This window comes from Dermacentor silvarum, chromosome 5, assembly GCF_013339745.2.
Source record: "Dermacentor silvarum isolate Dsil-2018 chromosome 5, BIME_Dsil_1.4, whole genome shotgun sequence".
Classification (NCBI taxonomy): Eukaryota; Metazoa; Arthropoda; class Arachnida; order Ixodida; family Ixodidae; genus Dermacentor; species Dermacentor silvarum.
This window is the reverse complement of record NC_051158.1, coordinates 7317955-7336132: the sequence shown is the minus strand read 5'-3', so window position 1 is coordinate 7336132 and position 18178 is coordinate 7317955. Positions and strand designations below refer to the sequence as shown.

The following is an 18178-nucleotide window of genomic DNA, read 5'->3' as shown; positions in this document are numbered from 1 at the left end:
CACAGACATGGTAGAAGCGCAATCGCCCCTCAAATAAAATTTACGCCTCTACCAGAAAAAAAAAAGGTTGTCCGGATTCAAAAGAATGATGGAAGTGATTTTTCTTTGCGATTGATATTTTATTCTCCAAAAATGTCTAAAATAAACCGCTGACTCGGGACGCTGTACGGGCTGTTACTGTCGATTTTAATATCCGCTTCTTGTTCTTCGCGCAAGGGAAATGTAACATTTTCTTGGTTCAACAGTGCGTTTCAATCGACACGTCTCCGTAGTCACATATCTCCGTCAAAGAAGAGACGGTTAGTGCGGCTGGCAGCCTTCGGTGACAGCACACGTCGTAAATATGTTTATAACGCGTCACATCGGCGCTCGTCGCTTCTTGTGCTGACGCTGTAGACACGAAAGAAAATGGTTGATTTAATTACACCGACTCGAAAACTGAAATATAGAGGGATTTATCCTTGTTACATGTGTTGATTCTTGAGCCCCGACGGGCCGATAGCGTGTAGAACGACTCGGCGGATACGCGAGACCTTTAACCTTCGGTGAAAGGGAAGGATTTCGGTGCGGGTTACTGGCGAATGCTCAAATGTGTGTATTTGAGCCTCAGAACCTTTTAACTGTTATTTTTTAGTGAACTAGGGAAATATAAAGTGCATGAATTTCCTCAGCTTAGTTATCGGTGCAATAGTATCAATCAGCGCTCGTCTTTCGCCATCCTTGCTGTCTCTTTGTCTATGTATGCGCTGTAAGTCAAGTTTGCAACAGTATAAATCGGTGGCAGGCTTCCTGGGATCCGTTCGAACGCGTCTGAACGGCTGCAGGATTTGCTAATTTCGTGTCGACTGCACAACACTGCTTGAACTCGCAGTAATCGGCTGCGTCATCGCTGATGAACGAATCTAAAGCTATTACAGGAAGACGTCGCAGACACTGACATATAAAGGGCGGTGAACGCGCGCGAAATGTAAGCATGCACTGCTGCTGAGCAATAAGCCCTCGCTGACGCCAGATAAATAAAATTAATAAATACAAACTACTACAAAACGAAGCGTTATCTGCGTTTGCGTATTTTCGTTCAACAACATAGCTATCCGCACAGTCAAAAGGGAAATGCAAAAAAGACTAAAGTGATCTTCAGTGTCACATATGCACGCATAAAAGGAGCAGCTCGCGCACCTTTGTTCCAAGCTGCGACATGAAACAGACATTTGTGACCCTAATATATTGCCTTATTCAGGACAGCAGACCAGTACTTGCCGCTAAAATTGTATCAGGCATTTAATATTCAATGGTGCCTATACTCCCTGGATACTTGTGACGGTGTGGTACAAACGCCACCAGCGCAGTTTCCAGGGCGAGCCAGCGAACTCCAGCGAGTACCAGCGCGTGTTCAGCGCATACCAATGCGCCCCAATGTCATAGAAGTGAAACCATCGTCTCGTCCTGTGAGGGCCGGCTCTTATCCAGCAATCACACCGGTATCCGAGTGACTCCCAGCGAGTGCCAGCGTCCCCAGTGCACTACAGTGCCAAAAAATGCGCTGGTTTCACACTGGAAGGTCACTGGAAAACGGTGGTTTGTTCAATATGTTTGGTTTGCGCACGAAATAGAAAACAAAAGTCACAGGCCATGCGCGGCACACGCAGCACAGCGACAGCTGGTTGAGCGGCGCAAGAGTAGCTCCAATTTCGGCACCACGCACAACAAGGTCTTCGCGGCAAAGTGTCTTCGCCTCGATTTTGACGAGAACGATCTGGACTGTCCCTGGCGTGGCGTCGACGGCGAGCTGCGGCTTGTACTGCTCTCTGCACAGCAGTCTGCTGAGCCCGATGATGCCTGGTTGTAGCCGCGCACGTAGCTCTACGATTCGCTTCTTCAGCAGCGGTTCGTTCCTTGCGAGGCGACGCCATAACGTGTACCGAAGAGGTACCCAGAATACGTGGCGAACATCTAACATCGGGATAGCGTTGATTGCGCGCCTCGTCTGAATCGCATCGCGTCTGAATCGCATCTCGTCGCACGCGGCGGTTGCAGGCACGTTAACTAGATGGCACCACCATACTAGGCGGAGGCTCGGGTCGTCTGCGCCTGCGCGCCTGCCTATGCCTGCCTATGCGCTGTTGTGTCTGGCGGTCCTTCGGGACAAAGTAGGCCTCATCGACAGACGGGGATGCTATCAAGAGCTCTTCACGCTTGTCGGTTCTCGCGGCCGGGAAGTGTCACCTGGGACTTATGGATGAGAAGTTAGTCTCCAGGCTGCCTCATGCGTCGCTAAACGGCAACGTCGCCCTTTGGTGAGTTTCCGTGAAATTACCAGCGCCGCCCGAACTACCACGAGGCCCGGCGCCGACTGTGACGCGCCAACCTGAAGCCCTTTCGAGACAACCGCCGCCCTCCCTGGAAATGGTGGCTTCCGCGAACTGACCGCTTCGGAGAAGCGACTCTCGACAGGAAATAGTGGCTTCCGCGAACTGACCGCTACGGAGGTGGCCATTGGCTAAGAAGAACTAAAGTGCATTCCCTCGTCGAGTGAAAGAGGGAAACCAAAAGGATAAAACAGCGGGACTTGAGTGTTGTGAGGACGCTCGACCATGTAGAACGCTTGGATGTAAACGCTAGAACATGCAAAGATGCTAGCATGTAGACGGCTCCAATATCATGGAGCCCTTCTTGTAAAATACCACCATGTATAGTGTATATAAAACTGTTTGAGGGAACGCACGGCGGAGAACAAACGCGCGTTCTGCGCCGTGCTCGCTTAAGGGCTGCAGAAGTAGGCGTCTCTTTTCTCCTTTACAATGACCATATATGTAGGTAAGTGGTTCTTGAGGGAAAGGGAAAGGTTGGCGCTATCTTCTGCAGCCCTTGAGGGAGCACGGCTCAGCGCCAACCATATATGTAGAGCAAACGCGCCTTCTTCAGACGCGCGAGAGTCCGTGGGGAGGGGGAGGGAAGGGAGCCGACGTTTAGCTGCGGCACCAAGTGCCTATTTATATCAGAGGCTCCAGCAACAGTCACCAACGCCGCACGCATTTTGAGCTAACGCGGGCAAAACGCCGATGCCGTCGACAACAGTTCTGCGTGTTGTTGCTACCAGAGCCGCTCACCTTACTTCGTATGACATTGCTCTGTTGCTATCGTATTCATTGCTTCGCCCTTAGGGCGAAACTGTGACATTTTCTGATCTCACTGGATATTTCCTCCTCTTGGCACCTGGCACGGCACTATCCATAGAACCTTCGTGGCCGCTCGGACTTCGGGCTTTCGCAACAGCGTGCAGGCGCAGAGGCCCAGGGCCCGTATAAAGGGAATTTTTCTTCTGCACGATAGCAAGCGCTTGCGTGGCTCGGTGGTAAAGTATCCGACTCCCATGCAGAGGGCCTGAATTTGATCCCGGCGGAGAGCGGGTACTTTTTTTTCGCATTTGCGGCGATAACGGCTATGGAGGCGGCGGCGGCATCACCGCGACCAGAAACGGCTTTGGAATGAGCCCATAACAGCTTACGCTGTAAAAAAAAAAAGAAAAAAAAAGTGGTTCTTCACAATTGAGTGAGACTGAAAAGAAGTCGACAGCAGCCCCTTTATAGACTGTGTCTCAAATGTGTCGCGAATGGTCGGCGTACAAAACGCCCTTAGCATTATTCGCAATCTCAAGCACCTCGAAAATATGCCTTTGTCTCCCGCAGTCCCTGTATTGCCGTCTTTTTGTTTTGTTTACTTTGTTTATGGCACTTCTTGTTATTGTTCTTGCCAATTATCTTCCTTTTTCTTGCTGTCCTCAAAGACGAAATATTTTGAATCCAGAAGTGGGGCAATATTTGTTTAAAATTAATATTTAGACATTCCGCAAGGTTTGTTAGCTGCTGGCCAAATTTTTTCAGTCTTCTGCTGTTTCCAGATCAATGGAACTCAATAAAAGCAATTGGTGCTCTTTGGTCATAATTTGTCCTTGCCATAAACAACAAAAGTACATCAAAAGTAATAGGATATGTTTCTAGTGCCATTCTTCTTGGTTTGTCACAAAGTTACAAAACATAATTTTTAGAACACTTTGCTTGCTTGCTCATGCCCAATTAAGCTTCACTTAGCCCTTTTCATATTCATTTGGTAACTCGTAATACACTGCATGCGAAATTTGACAGCCCTTGACCAGCGCTGAAGTGAACTAACCCGCTGCCGAGTACATGGCCGAAAAAAAAAAACAGTAAAGCGCGTCTCCGACAATTTTCTCACTTTACATAGCCAGTTGCTTCCTCATTTGATTTTTCGTTACAAAATTCCAGCACTGATTTTCTTGTAGCTAAGTGACAGGCTGCTATGTTTGCAGTATTTACAATTTTATGTATTTGTGTGCTTTATGTAGGTGCATCGATGAACCGAAGATTTGTTCAGTTTAAATAAAATTGTATCGCTTCCCGGCCTAAGCAATCACAGAATTGGGGAAGAACTGCAGTGCAATATAATCCACCCTTCTCTAAACTTGCACGTTTCGGCAGCGTTGCGATCATCTCAACGACCGCCATGTAGAATTAAAAAAATAGATTAACAAATAGATTAAAGCATTAAAAATACGCAAACACCACGTAGCTGGATAGAACCAAGGTAATGTTGTTTTCCGTCGCTTGCAGATACTCAGATTATTTTTGCATCCGCCTAATTACATAATTGGTCTTAATTATTCAACTTCTCAAATAGTGTAATTAGATTAAAAGTGTCAATGAGAAAACTGTAGAGCAACATGACAAACTCTCGATACAGCTTCTTGTTGCTCGTTACGTGCTACATAAAAGTGTTTTTCAGAGCGTGAAAGAAGCCCGCGAGCACACGCGAAACTGCCGCGCGACTGGCCGCTCGAGGCAATTTGCGTCACCGACACGCCATTGTCGTCATACAGACTTCGCCACGTAATCTTCGCCATGCATTCGTTGTCATCCCATAGTCCTCACGCTGTGACTTTACAGCTGTGAAACCACCGTGCGTTCGCCGACGGCGTGAGTACAATGGGATGACGACGGATGATGGGACCGGACGTAGTGGCGCACCTTAGCGTCCGAATTATAACAGTGTGTTAAGTGTGTTTCCATATCTTTGCAGTAGGCGATTCAGTCTAACTCGCTAGGAAAGCGTCTAATGTGCTTTCGAAAAGAACAGACGCAGTTTACACCGCGCTCACATTTCTGTTCTAGCCGTCTGTTCTTGAAGCACAAAAATACCTGTTTTGCTTTTGGTCTTAGCGGTAAAACTGAATTGCTTTGAAATCATACGATGTATACCATAAAACACTAATAGTGCATGGCATCCAGAAATTGACACGACGATTTGAATATTGCGTAATTTGTTTCGCGGGTTTCTAACCCAACATACTTAAAGACTTTCAAGACAATTGTTTTGTTTATTTCTTGGCATTGCTGTAAAGAACATTTTGCGTGTTTTTTTAATAATAGTTTCAAGTAGGGATTAACACCGCTGAGTGGCTCAGTTGATATAACTTCGTTTTCAGCATAAAATGACCGGTTCAATTCGCGACCATCGTGGCTGCATTCTTGTAGGTATGGAATGTACGGAGGGCCCTTTGCAAATCACTGGAAGCACTTTCAAACCCTACGTCATTAACACGAGCCCGGAGCTTCTTGGTATGGAGTGTCAGGAACAAGTGTGTCACTTTGACACGCTGTACCACTTCAAATCAAATCAAATCAAATCAAAATCGCTTTATTTCAGGGCATTTCCTGCGGAGACAGAGACTAAAGGCTGAAACAGCCTGACAGGGCCCCGCCCCTGTTCAGTTCATACAGCATTTACTCGTACAATAACGTATACAATGAGGTGCGCATTATATAGAAAATTGCAGTTGCACTCAATATACAGCCGAACAAGGTAAAAAATGAATTATAGTACATCAGATAACAAACTGCAGTAGTGCACCAAGTTGGGCTAGTTGGTTGAAGTTCATATTAGAAAGATTTTAACTGCACTATGAACAGGGACAAAGGAGGACGAAAAAGTCTGTGCTGTCTTTTTCGTCCTCCTTTGTCCCTGTTCATAGCGCAGTTAAAATCTTTCTAATATGATCAGATAACAAGTATGAGATGCATGCATATGCACACAGATCACGCAGGTAGATATATACATATACACAATGTTCACACAGGATTCATGTGTTAAATAGGTAGTAGGTCTTTTTTATCATGTTAGAAATATGTAGATAATGATTATGCACCAGTACACTGTGCGTACAAAAGAGAAAAAAAGAAAAAAATGAGAAAATGCTATGAATAAAATAGAGACTAATGTAAAACAGTCTACAGTGCACACGCTGTTGTGACAAGAAACGTTTTTTACATCCTTTTAAGTTTACCAGGGCTGTCTGTCCAATTTATTATGTATTTCTGTTTATTTAGAATATGTATAGCTTGATATGTTAACGATTGTTTCCCGTAATTTGTCCTAACCTTCGGAAACCTCCTCCTATGCTGCCTTAACCCGTACTGATCCTCAGCTACCATATCAATGTCTTTGTATACGTTTGTGGCGTGTATATGCTGCACTAATTTATAAAGATAAACTTGATTGGCCATAAGTAGGTCGTGTTTCACAAATAAGTCGCTGGTACGTAAGTCACCATTACACGAATAAACCAATACACGAAATATGTGATAAAGAATTAGATTTACCATGCTACACATTCATAACATACAAATATCTTCTTTACAAGGTATTCATTTTTTCCACTAAGTGTTGAGGACAGCTTTGCGCAAAATACTTGCTTAGGCGCTATGCATATTAGGGACACAAGGGATTGCAACGTAAAACAATATATTTTTATTTCCATGTGTGACACTATAACTATGCATTCTTTACAACTTTATGGCCAAAAAGAAAGTGTCAGCGCTTTGTTTACTTCTCGCGTCCCAGAACACCTACTCAGCACCACACTGTGCAGCTGTTATACAGTACCCGGTCGTTCTCGAGACGGCACGAGCGATCCGTGACTTCCCATGTTTCCTTGGCGATTACGACGCTGCGGCTTAGCTACTGCTTGATTTCTGTTGGTTCCTGCAATTAAAATTTGTTACGATATCTTTCAGAATATCGTACAATTAAAAGCGTACGACAGTGGAAACAAACTATATTTTCAGCGTCAGCTGTTGAGGAAGTCAAACAACACGGGACCACTTGTGACTGCTGCTTGTCAAGGATGGTCACTGCAATAACACCTCCACGCGGTGCAAGGTTTTGGTGGACAAAAATTAATTTCTCACAGTGAAATCCACCAGTAAAAACCATTCGGCGTCGCATTCGCCGTCAGGTTGTTTACCAATCGGCGTCGTCTTGTAATTTGAATGTACGAGAATACCTAATTCTGCTACGAGGAAACTCAAACACAAACCCCTTTTCCAGCATTTATACCAGACCTGCGCGCGTCGGGGCAATAGCAAACAATTAATAAAATAATAAAGAAAGGTGCTAGGGCCTTCATATTTTAATATTGGACCACCTATATTGCCCGTAGAAAAACGTCTTTTCAGCAATGCATTTCAGTTTAAAAGTGAAGCCAACTTTAAGGTGATCGGTGTAAGCTTGGTCTCTGTGTGGTGGCTTTCTCACGTTCAGTGTTGCAGTGAATGAAGCTTACTTTCCGTCTGCGAACGATGCGATGTGAACAGGTCCCGATAACGTTATCGCGTTCTGCTCTTAAAGGCGAACTTTAAGCGACCTCCAATTTTCTATATGCACCAGAGAGAGAAAAAAAAAGGTAAAGGAAAAACAGGGAGGTTGACCGGAGATTATCTCCGGTTGGCTACCAAGTACCGAAGGGGGGGGTAACGGGATGCGACAGGAGAGAGACAGAGAAAAATAAGTATAAAAAAGGAAAACAAACGGAAATATGCTTTTGCTTGTAGTAATTATACGGTGAGAAATTTGCTGTACAGATTGCAAAATGCTAAAATGTGAAAGTGATTGCATCAGAGGAGGGAAATCAAGGAGTTCAATTTGCTCATCGCCAAATTTGCGCATTATAGTTTACATTTAAACCTGTTGCCATACATAAATACAAACACGCTCCTTAGCATGATTCATCAGGCAGAAAACGTCACAAGTCAGTTATGATGCAAATGTTACCAATAAAAAACACAAAACCCATGAAGTATGGGTGGGAACATTCATTATAGGAGCCACTGCGCCCCAATACATCACTTTCATCTGGCAGGAAAAAGAAATATATAACTAATGGAAGTACCTCCACCAAATTTCAAGTTATAATAAGAGTGAAGAACGACACAGTGAAAAAACTGTGAGTTGCAAATTGAACTATTTGTTGGGCGAACTTGTGCCCATAAAAACAGGCTATACACTCAAAGCACAAGGATAGCGGCGAGCTAAGTCGGCGAACGTCGAAAATCTGATGAGCACGTCAAGCGCATCGGCTTTTATAAAAGACTCGGCGAAGGTTCCAGCATAATCGTTGATTCCTGCGTGCCTTCCATAGAGTACAACACAATTCGCGTCGCGCATACATTCAGATTACACGAGGTTCGGCGACAACAGACAGCGGATAGAACCATCGATAACATTCGGAAAACTTCCGATACATGCAGGCGCGTCCTGCGCCGAGCAATAACACTTAACATTTGTTAGCCAGTGAAAAGCGCTCGCCGGTGAAAGATAAACAAGTATACGTGTGAATAGTAATAACAGGAATTTAGCTTCGTTCCATCCTTCTTGCTATTAGATAAGACGTATTATATCTCAACAAACCTCTCGTAATTGTACCTGGTCATGGACGAACTTGGAACCACCAATAATTCTTTTCTGAACTTATGCGCATGTTGTCGGCGAAGATGAGTGCAGTGGTCTGGCGCAATTCGGGATTATAAATAGTGTCAAGTTATCCGTACGTCCATGCCAATTATAGCGGACACATAATCATATGTCAATAGTACAAAAACATATGACTGCCTACCACTGTATTGGCCCATCATTCTGACGTTTTCTTGTTGTCGACGTCCTCGACGATGTTTTGGTTGAGGTTTATAAATGGCTGGTCTGTGCGCTAGTGATGTCGCATAGATCTCACTAAGTGTGCTCAGAGTAGACCCAGGGAGTGGAGAAGCAAGGGCAGATAAAATACATCCGTGTTGAGTTGTCGAAAGTATAGCAACCACAAAGGCTAAGACTACCAGTTCATGCATGCAGAAAATTTTCGTCATATTAAAAATTGCATCGGTCTGCACAAAACGGTTTGTGCTTGCGAGCGCTTAAATTCATGTGTGAACAATAGACAATGAATCTGTGTTATACTTTACCCGTTTTCTCTATTTTGTTGACTTCTGTCATCCTTTACCAAAATAGCACTTATTTCTCAGTGGTGCGGAGAACTTATTTTCGCTTTCCCTGAAGACGCATTGTCTTGGCATCAAGAAGCCCCAGGACGGCACAGTGTCTTATAGGCAGTTAGGACTGCAGTGAATAAATCTGCGAAATCTCGTTCGGTCACAAATTTTCTAAGAACTGTGCTCTGCCACAAAGAGTCGGTGAAAAATGAAAGCCGCCAATATGGGCGAAAGTCGGTACTTCAACACTATGGAGGGGACATCCATGCGCATGCGTGAATATTTTTTCCCACCCGCAGAAAGCGTCAGTTGCTGGTAGTCGGCCTATGAGTGAGGACGTGTAGAGAGCGCGTGTCGGATCTAAGTAAGTTGTAAAATGACGGAACAACATGAGCAGCAATATTGCATAAAATTTTGCCAAAAGCTTGGCGATACTGAAGTGGAACCCATTCGCAAGATTGAACAGGCTTTTGGGGATAATACCATGAGCACCTCACGAATAAATGAGTGGTATAACCGCTTCAATGATGGCCGCACATCAGTGGACCGCGAACACCGTTCAAGCCGACCCTCAACAAGCCGAAATATATACAGCGAAGCTTTGTGTGAGTGCATAAAGAACCGAAACACGCACGCACGCACGCACGCACGCACACGCACGCACACACGCACGCACATACAGCACGCACACGCACACATGCACACGCACACACACGCGCGGGTGGCACACAAATTATACCAAGTCTATTAGTAGCGAGTACGACGGAGGCCTTGAACGCAACATGGTTTTAGAGGCAGAATGCACATACTTAAGTAGCGCAATTCGAATCCATTCTACCCGCAAGGAGCGTTTACTTCATCATTACCACGCAACCGTGGGCTCCCAAGGCCAACCGGCCTACCGATCTTTGGTTAACTTCCAACCCCGACAAGATATCCGATTTTAAGCATAGAATTGCATTTGCAAACGTTAGCGCAGGCACCGTTACTCTTTTCCAGATTCTACGCGCCACCTCATGCTTATTGTGGCCCCAAGGTTTTCCATGTTTCATTATTGCTGCATTCCGCTTCCCCTTTATTTTCAGATTATCTTGGCGCATTGGAATGTCTGACAGCCCTGATTGCGACAACTGTGGCTGCGAGGAGACAGTCAAGCACCTCCTCTGTGACTGTCCCCGCTACAATGTGGCAAGAAAAGTGCTCGCGACTGCGCTTGAAAAACTGGACAATCGCACCCTCACAGAGGAAAAAGATTTAGGACACTGGTCTAGACGGGCTTCGGCACTCAAGGCCTTAAGGGCTCTGCTGAAGTTCTTAAGGGCTTGTGAATTGTGCGACCGGCTTTGAACGTTGTAGCGCGTAGGGTCGCGTTATTGCGCGAATTTTCTTACTTCGTCTTTTATTTTATTTTTATTTGTTTCTTCGATCACCTTTTATTCCCTATACCCCTTTCTCCAGTACAGGGTAGCCAGCCGGTATTTACACTGGCTAACCTCCTTGTCTTTCTTTCCCTCTCTCTCTCTCTCTCTCTTGGTGGATGCTTGAGTAAGTCTTTCCTTCGTTTATTTATACGCCGACGTATTTATATTGCTTGACTATGGATATGACTTGCTGTTGAATTGACACCACGTAAACTCGTCTCGTCATTAGAGATCATAATTCCCGATTTATTTGTGCTAAACTTAAGGCTAGATTTGTCGCTGCATTGCCACGCATATTCGCAAGTGTCTAAATTTCTTTCATTGACCGCTAAGTAGCACTGTATCGTCCGCATACATCAGCCCAGGGATCTTTCCTTGCACCATTTGTCCATTACGCATGTAGGATAAATCAAATCCTAATTCGCTGTTTTCCAGTCGTCTTTCTATGGTCCGCGGGCGCGGAGGCGAGCGTCATCTGGTGGTAGTTGCAAGGAACCCAGTGGCGCGCGCGGCGCGCGTACTCTGTTGCGATTAGTTGGTCTATTCGTAAAGAGAACAGCGAACTAAGCGTCGAAAGCACAGCGCATACCGGTACTCGGCGCACTCCTACCAAAGGTCGTGGGTTCCGGTGCGGTGAATAACTCTATATTGATTAACTGCACCTTCATTAACTTTACCTTAACGCCAAAGGTGGTGGGTTGGACTTCCACATAAGCTCGAGGGTGCGAATCCCACCGAAGGTCGTGGTTTCGAGTGCCTGAATTAACTCTCTCTTAATTACCACGATGACGACAGTGACCCGCGCACCGTCAAATTGTTGCGTGAGCGTTACCTGCTTGACCCGCGCACCGTCGGAATTGTTGGCGAGCCTTCTGCCGGTATAGTGGCAGGCTAAGTCCCAGTTTGATCTAGGCTGAGCTTGAAGGTCAGATTTACGGAACCAGGCGTCTTCTGGTTTTGTACCTGGAGTAGTAGAGTTATCACTCTAAAATTTAGACCTCCTTGGAGCAGACAACGCTTCAGTTTGCTGTCGGCAACGCTTTGGAAGTTCAGGTGACCTCCGTAACATCGAGTGCCCAACATTTCCGTCATTGAAAGGTTATTCACCCCTGCTGCTGGGAACATTCAAACAAAGAAGCTGGGCGGTAAAAATTGCGTGATATTTCATTACTGAGGACACGATGGCGCTTATGCCGGTCATTATCGTGGTCCCCTAGATGCTGTTTATTATCCAAGAGTAGAAAATCATCAACCGAGTATGCTGTCTGCACTTCTTTAAAGATTGGTTCAACTTATGCGGCGAAGCACTTGGTATATTGACCTCTATAGCCACTATAGCACGTACCAATTGTTGATACGAAAGCAGTGTATGCCCCGCATGGAGCGATTTTCCGGCGAAAAGGTGGCGGCTGGCCGACGGCCAAAAGGCAGCATGATAAACCGGGCTTGATATTGACAACAACCCGCCGGCAGCGGCGAACGCAGGCGCGCAGCGCGGACCAATCAGGGCTCGGCTGCATCCGACTTCCGGCACGCCGCACTTCTAGCAACGCTGAAATGATGGCGGCCGCCTGATTTTTGCTGCATGCGTGCGCATCACGACGAAGGCACGCCACCATGTCGCCGCGCCGGCACTCGCCGCCGAAATTTCGTCGGCAAAGTTCATTCCATGGGGGTCGGCCTTTACGCGAAAATCCGTTGGCGTCGGCGACGTGGCCGATCAATGGTACCAAAAATGTGCGACGGCGCAAAAAATAAAATCACGTCAAAAATGCGCGAAACGACGTCAAATTTGTAAATTGTAAAAGAAATGACGTCAAATTCGTAAATATGACGTCATTAGGGCGCGCTCTACTCCGGGCGGCCGCGTGCGTCACCTGGGCCGCAAGGCTCCTCAAGGGCTCGAGAGGGGGGGGGAGAGGATAGGGGGGGGGGGGGGGGAGGCGTTCTACTCCGGGAGGAGGAGGGGGAAAAAACTTTATTCTCTACTCCGGGCGGCTCCGGTGGCCGCGCGCGCCCGCCCGGGCCGCTGTATCTTGACAGCCTTCTGCGTCGGGGACACAGTCCACCGTGCGCTGTGTTTTAGCGGCTTAGTTCGCGTTGATGCGAGACGCAGCACGAAGGTCAATTCGCTCGCTGCTGCCGCGCTTCCTAGTTCCAAGTTTACACGGCCGATAAAGCTGTTATCCTTACTACGTATAGCTGTCCGCTAGCTTACTATGGCATTGGATGCTTCGTCTTCCGGGCGAAACTGCGACTTTTCTTAAAGTTTGCTGTCGAAGAAGGTGACAGTAAATTCGTACTGAGCTCGTCTGAGAGCGCTGCCATCATTGTACATTTACATCATTGACATTGTACTTTTTTGTATTTGTATTTTTGTATTTTGGACATTGTATTTGTCAGTCAGTACTTCTGTGGAAAGAAATGTTTTGCAGCCTGTACGCTTATAAGGGTGTTAAAGACGATACTGCGTTCCTGGCACGTTTCCGTCACGTGTTCGACGGTGATCCCGGCAACAGTCACCGCTTTGTGGCGCCACGGGTCACCTCACGTCGTTTTCACGCGTTTGCTCACCTGCGAACATGAGTATGCAAGTGTGATGCGCCCTGCTCTCCTGCATATAGCAAGGAAAGACTTTGCACATTTATGGAGTTTATTAGTGAATGAGCAGCAAAACTGTCATTGCTTCTGAGCATACGCGTTTCACCATCGCGTTATGACCAATTATTAAATTGACACTCTGTTTATAATAGCATGACGTACCATCAATAATAGACCGAAAGTCTGGGCCGCGCACTTTACAGCTGTATAGAAACACGTCATATCCGTGTCTTTTTAGGCGCTGTGCAACTGTACCCATAGACAGTTACAATAACTGCGATATTTTAATAATATAAATGAAAATAATAACATTGCCAAACGATATCAAACAAGAATGCAAGCGTTGATGCTTTTGAAGCTGAGAATTCACATAGTATCGCAAGCGTACGCCGCTTTGTAAGGTTTAAAATTTAACCGGTATGTCGCGAATACCGTGATTTGTAGATTTTCTTATGGAGTTGTGGCATTTGCGTGCCTGGGGTTGCTACCAGTTATTTATTTACGCTCCCGTTTTCACTTATTTTCTTTAGTTTACAACTAAATATCGCGTGTCTAGATGAGCCCGATTTGGTTGCAGAAATGGTATGAAGATATCAAGATTTACTTGCGGGTAAGTGATGCTGCTTTGATTCATTACCACATGACATTACCGGATTACTGAAAAATACCTACAGACTTGAAGCAAATGCTCCACAAGCCTTCATCCTGTTTCTGAAGAATTGTTTGGGAAAGAAACTGCGACTTCAAAAGCAATTTTATTGTTCCAAAGTACTCATACTTTCTTGTAAACAACGTTGGCCTTAAAGTTTATATCCAGGATATTCCTGAAGACCCCCGATAATAAAAATTATTAATGAGAAAGTACGTTTTGTAAATTCTTGCGAGAAAACTAGCAGTTCCCGTAGCGTGTGCATTGTCAGGCCGAAACTTGTTTACCATAATGTGCTATATGGGATCACCTGTAAGAAACAAAAGAGGATATTGCTCCCCTTACCTGCCATATTGTTTCTTTGAAAGAAAATATTTTATGACAATGCATCATTTGACACGAAAATTATTATAAGCGAAATATGACTCAACTCTATAGCGTCATCCCTAGATCACGTTACCTGACTTCTGTCTTTTGTACGCGTTCTGTTATCGTTGAAGAATAATGGGTGGAAGCTTGCAAAGCTGCCATGATGTCAGCAGTAGCTGTAACAGTTAAGTTGTTACGCGATATGAGAGAAAAGAATATAGTGCATTGGTGTTTCAGCAGCATTTTCGTACTGAACCGAAGCTCCTTCTTAAAACACAAGTTAAAACATTTGATAGTTAGGTGTATATACAGAAACAAGAAAATGTATTGTTCTCGGAATACAATTATTTCCAGCTACGTCACGTATTTGTGATTCGTCAAGTGATAGCAGAGTACATCTAAGACGTGAACACCGAGTCGGAACCGCACTTTTCGCTTGCTGCACATGGATTTCATATGCAATATTTTGACCGCTAATAGCTTCTTTCTGTTCATTCCGGTACGTAACGCGATAAAAGGAAAGCTGTCAATGCAAAATAGTACGTGGGACGTTGTTCTTTCGAAAGAGTAATGTGACGAACCAGGCAGAATGGTGTCTGTGAACCCTTTCTTCTGCGCTTACTACACTTTTCAATTTTGTCTGTTTATCTTATGATCATGCGCATATGAAGTTTTAGAAAATAAAGCATCAAGTCGTCTGTACGCTTCAACAACAGCGCAAGGAGAAGCACTTCATATCTTCAGAACTAAAGCTTACGAGGGAATGAAGCCATAAGGAACACATCGCACACAAACAATATTATTGTTAGTACTGGTAAAGCAAAAATGTAGATGTCGCACGCCATTTAAAAGCTTCAAGAGTATAATGACTGAATGGTTATACTTACACCGAAGGCAACGCCGAGCAATTTCACTATGACTATATACGTCAACCTATAGATTGTTGTGAATTCTCTTTGAGTGCACAATGCGTTACACAACTTTCTGAAATCCCTCTTTGCAAGGAGATATAGAAGCCGTTTCAAACAGAAGACACAGGTCAAGCATCACAAGTATCGTATTTTCCAGAATATAACTCGCAACCCCATTTCCCGCGAATTTTCAAGAAAACGTGGTTCCATAAGCCACACTGGTATATAAGGCGCACCTATATTACTCGAATGGCATAATGAAACGGTGCATGCCTGATAATCATCGCGAATTTCCGAACTCGCCACCAATTCAGGGCACTACATTTCCGTAATCAAAATTTCTGAGCCGCAAATACTAGCAGACAACGTTATTCAATCAACACTGCTCTTCGGCGCAGTAAACCAATATTTATTGCACTTCACTCGAAGTCATCGAAGGCCTCGTCCTCCGACGCACTATCAAAAAGTTCAGTCGCTTCAGCCGGTGGCATCGCTGGGCAATCGTCGTGGGCCCCTGAAGAACTTTGTAGGTAGTACGGTCGCTGGCATTGCCTCTGCTGCACGGCGTGCTTGTGATGAACACCCGAGCGATCAGAACACGCCTGAACCAGCCTGAACACAAGCATACAATAAGCGAAATGGTGACCGGAAGCCTGAAGCACTGCGACTTCTCGCGCGGGCAACTGGTGATGATAACCAACTGGTGCTTCTTTTAACGGGTATAATTCGGGCGCCACAACGTAAGAGTACGAAAGTGTGGCTTTTTGTAGATGGCGTCAGTTCCGTAACTTTAACCTATTCTTTAAGAAAATATAAACTATAACCGCATTTTATACCATGCTCTTCAACCATAGAAGAATCCATATCACAGAGGCCATGCCGGCGGCCTTCACTGCTGCTACGCTACTGCTGCCGCCGCACTGCCTACATGGCGAGGCCTAGGAATTAACATCTGTACGAACTGGTCGCTACACTGCTAGTACAAGATTCGATATCTTTCAGAATGCTGCCGCGCGTGGTATCCTGTACAAAAAAGAAATACATATTGGTCGCACGACCACGCATGGCTTTATGCATATATAGGGTGTCTCACGTAAGTTTAGCCACACTTTAAAAATATGCCAGTACCACGTAGCTGGACAGAACCAAGGTGATGTTCTTTGCCGTCGCTTGGAGATACTGATATTATTTCTAGCATTCCGCCTCAATAGATAGTTAGTCTTAATTAATTAATAAACTTTTCAAAAATTATAGTTAGATAAAAATGGTCAATGAGAAAATTGTAGAGCAACATGAAAAACTACCGATACAGCTTCCTGTTGCTCAATACGTGCTACATAAAAGTTGTTTTTTTTTTAATGAAGCGTGAAAGAAGCCCTCGAATACACGCAAAATTGACGTGCGACTGGTCGCTTTGAGGCATTTTTTTTTTTAAGAACGTGACTGATACATCGGAAAATAGGGTATTTTAAAATTTTTGTGTTGTCGTTTGCGGCTGCGTTCTCTGGTTGGTGCTCTAAAGAATTAAAAAAAAAGACGCACCATATACGCCACTCCCGTACAAGGTGGTCGATGTTCTGGTTTATTACACCTGAAATCTAGTGCCGGAAAAGGGGTGCAAGGAATCAAATAAAAAATGCTCACCCATGAGTTGAGCGGTCAGGTTTATAGATGAGCGTTGTCGTTCTTGTTGTTCCGGCTGCAGTCCTTGATCAAAATTATTACCGGAGTCGTGTGTGATATATCTCTCTGTGGTGGGGCTTGGCGCCGTGGTCTGCTTGGAGAACACTCAGGAAAGTGAATAAAAAAAATTAAATTTAAATATACATACTCGTGTCTTGAGTTCCGTCGCTTGTAGAGGTGCGTCGTGCTCTATGTTGTGTATGGTGCTGTCCTCGATCAAAATGAATAATTGTCGGAGCGGGGTGAGGCGTATACTTTGGTATTTCTTGTTTTCCCGAAGCTTGACGCTTCTTGCGATGTAAATTTCCACAACACCCAGGAAGTGGAGAAGCGAGGGCAAATGGCGGACCTCGATTTTCTATCGTCAGAACAATAACACTCACAACAGCTAATACGACCAGGAAGTTCGAACGGGAAAACTTCCCCATATTGAAAAAATCATGCATTGCTAAAATATGTGGTTCGCGCCCACATGCACTTATATACATGTTCAAACAATGCTCTACAGCATGTGTTTCTCCTGTATTGCACCTTTTTCAGTTTTCTTTTCATAGTTTTGTTCCTTCTTGAGTTGTTTTTCTATAAGAAACCGACTGATTGTTTTCACTTTTGCGCCGAAGACATTGTCTGGGTATAAAAAAAAAACTCCAGGAAAGCGTGCTTTTCTCTTACACGCAGTTACGGATGCAGCGAATAACTCTGGGAAAGGCAGGTCACGATAAAAAAGTATTCATAGGGCAACTAGCCCAGTTAGGCTCATCGGGTTTTTCTTCCCCATCTTTTCAGCTCATCCGTCCATTCTGTCCCAAATTCCGCGTGCCGCCTGCTTTCACTTGCCTTCTGCATCTATTTGAAGCATCTACGTCGTGGCGTAAAGGTCTGGTTTGGCGGCTTCGAACCCTCAACTAACCACGGCAAATGAATTCGCCAAATCCTCAGATCAGAATGGAAAAGGCAAGCAACGCTCTACCGAAAATCCCTGCGCCTATAAGAATTCTATGGGGTTGATTGTGTCGGTGTTAGAATATGTTCATTCTTAACTTTTTTCACACAGCCGTATTGTGTGCCCTGCTCTTGCTCGACTGCATCTCTACAGGTTAGTTATTTTGTGTATTGGACGCAAGCACACTGTTGAAGAACAGCGCGTGCAGTTGTACAGCATGTCTCAGTGTCAAGTATACTTGCAATGTAAACATTAATATATTT

The 18178-nt window shown here is 45.0% G+C and overlaps 1 long non-coding RNA gene across 2 annotated transcripts; it reads right to left on the bottom strand.

Annotated features, from left to right (window-relative positions):
• Positions 1–6802: 6802 nt before the first annotated feature.
• On the bottom strand, positions 6803–17474 carry LOC125945510 (uncharacterized). Of its 2 annotated transcripts, none has more exons than XR_007466952.1 (3): positions 17121–17474; positions 16934–17063; positions 6803–7059 (listed from the first exon to the last, which is right to left on the bottom strand). It is a non-coding gene; the product is annotated as an uncharacterized LOC125945510 (long non-coding RNA). The 2 variants fall into 2 exon arrangements; XR_007466951.1 differs by lacking the exon at positions 6803–7059 and adding an exon at positions 12701–14319.
• Positions 17475–18178: the final 704 nt, after the last annotated feature.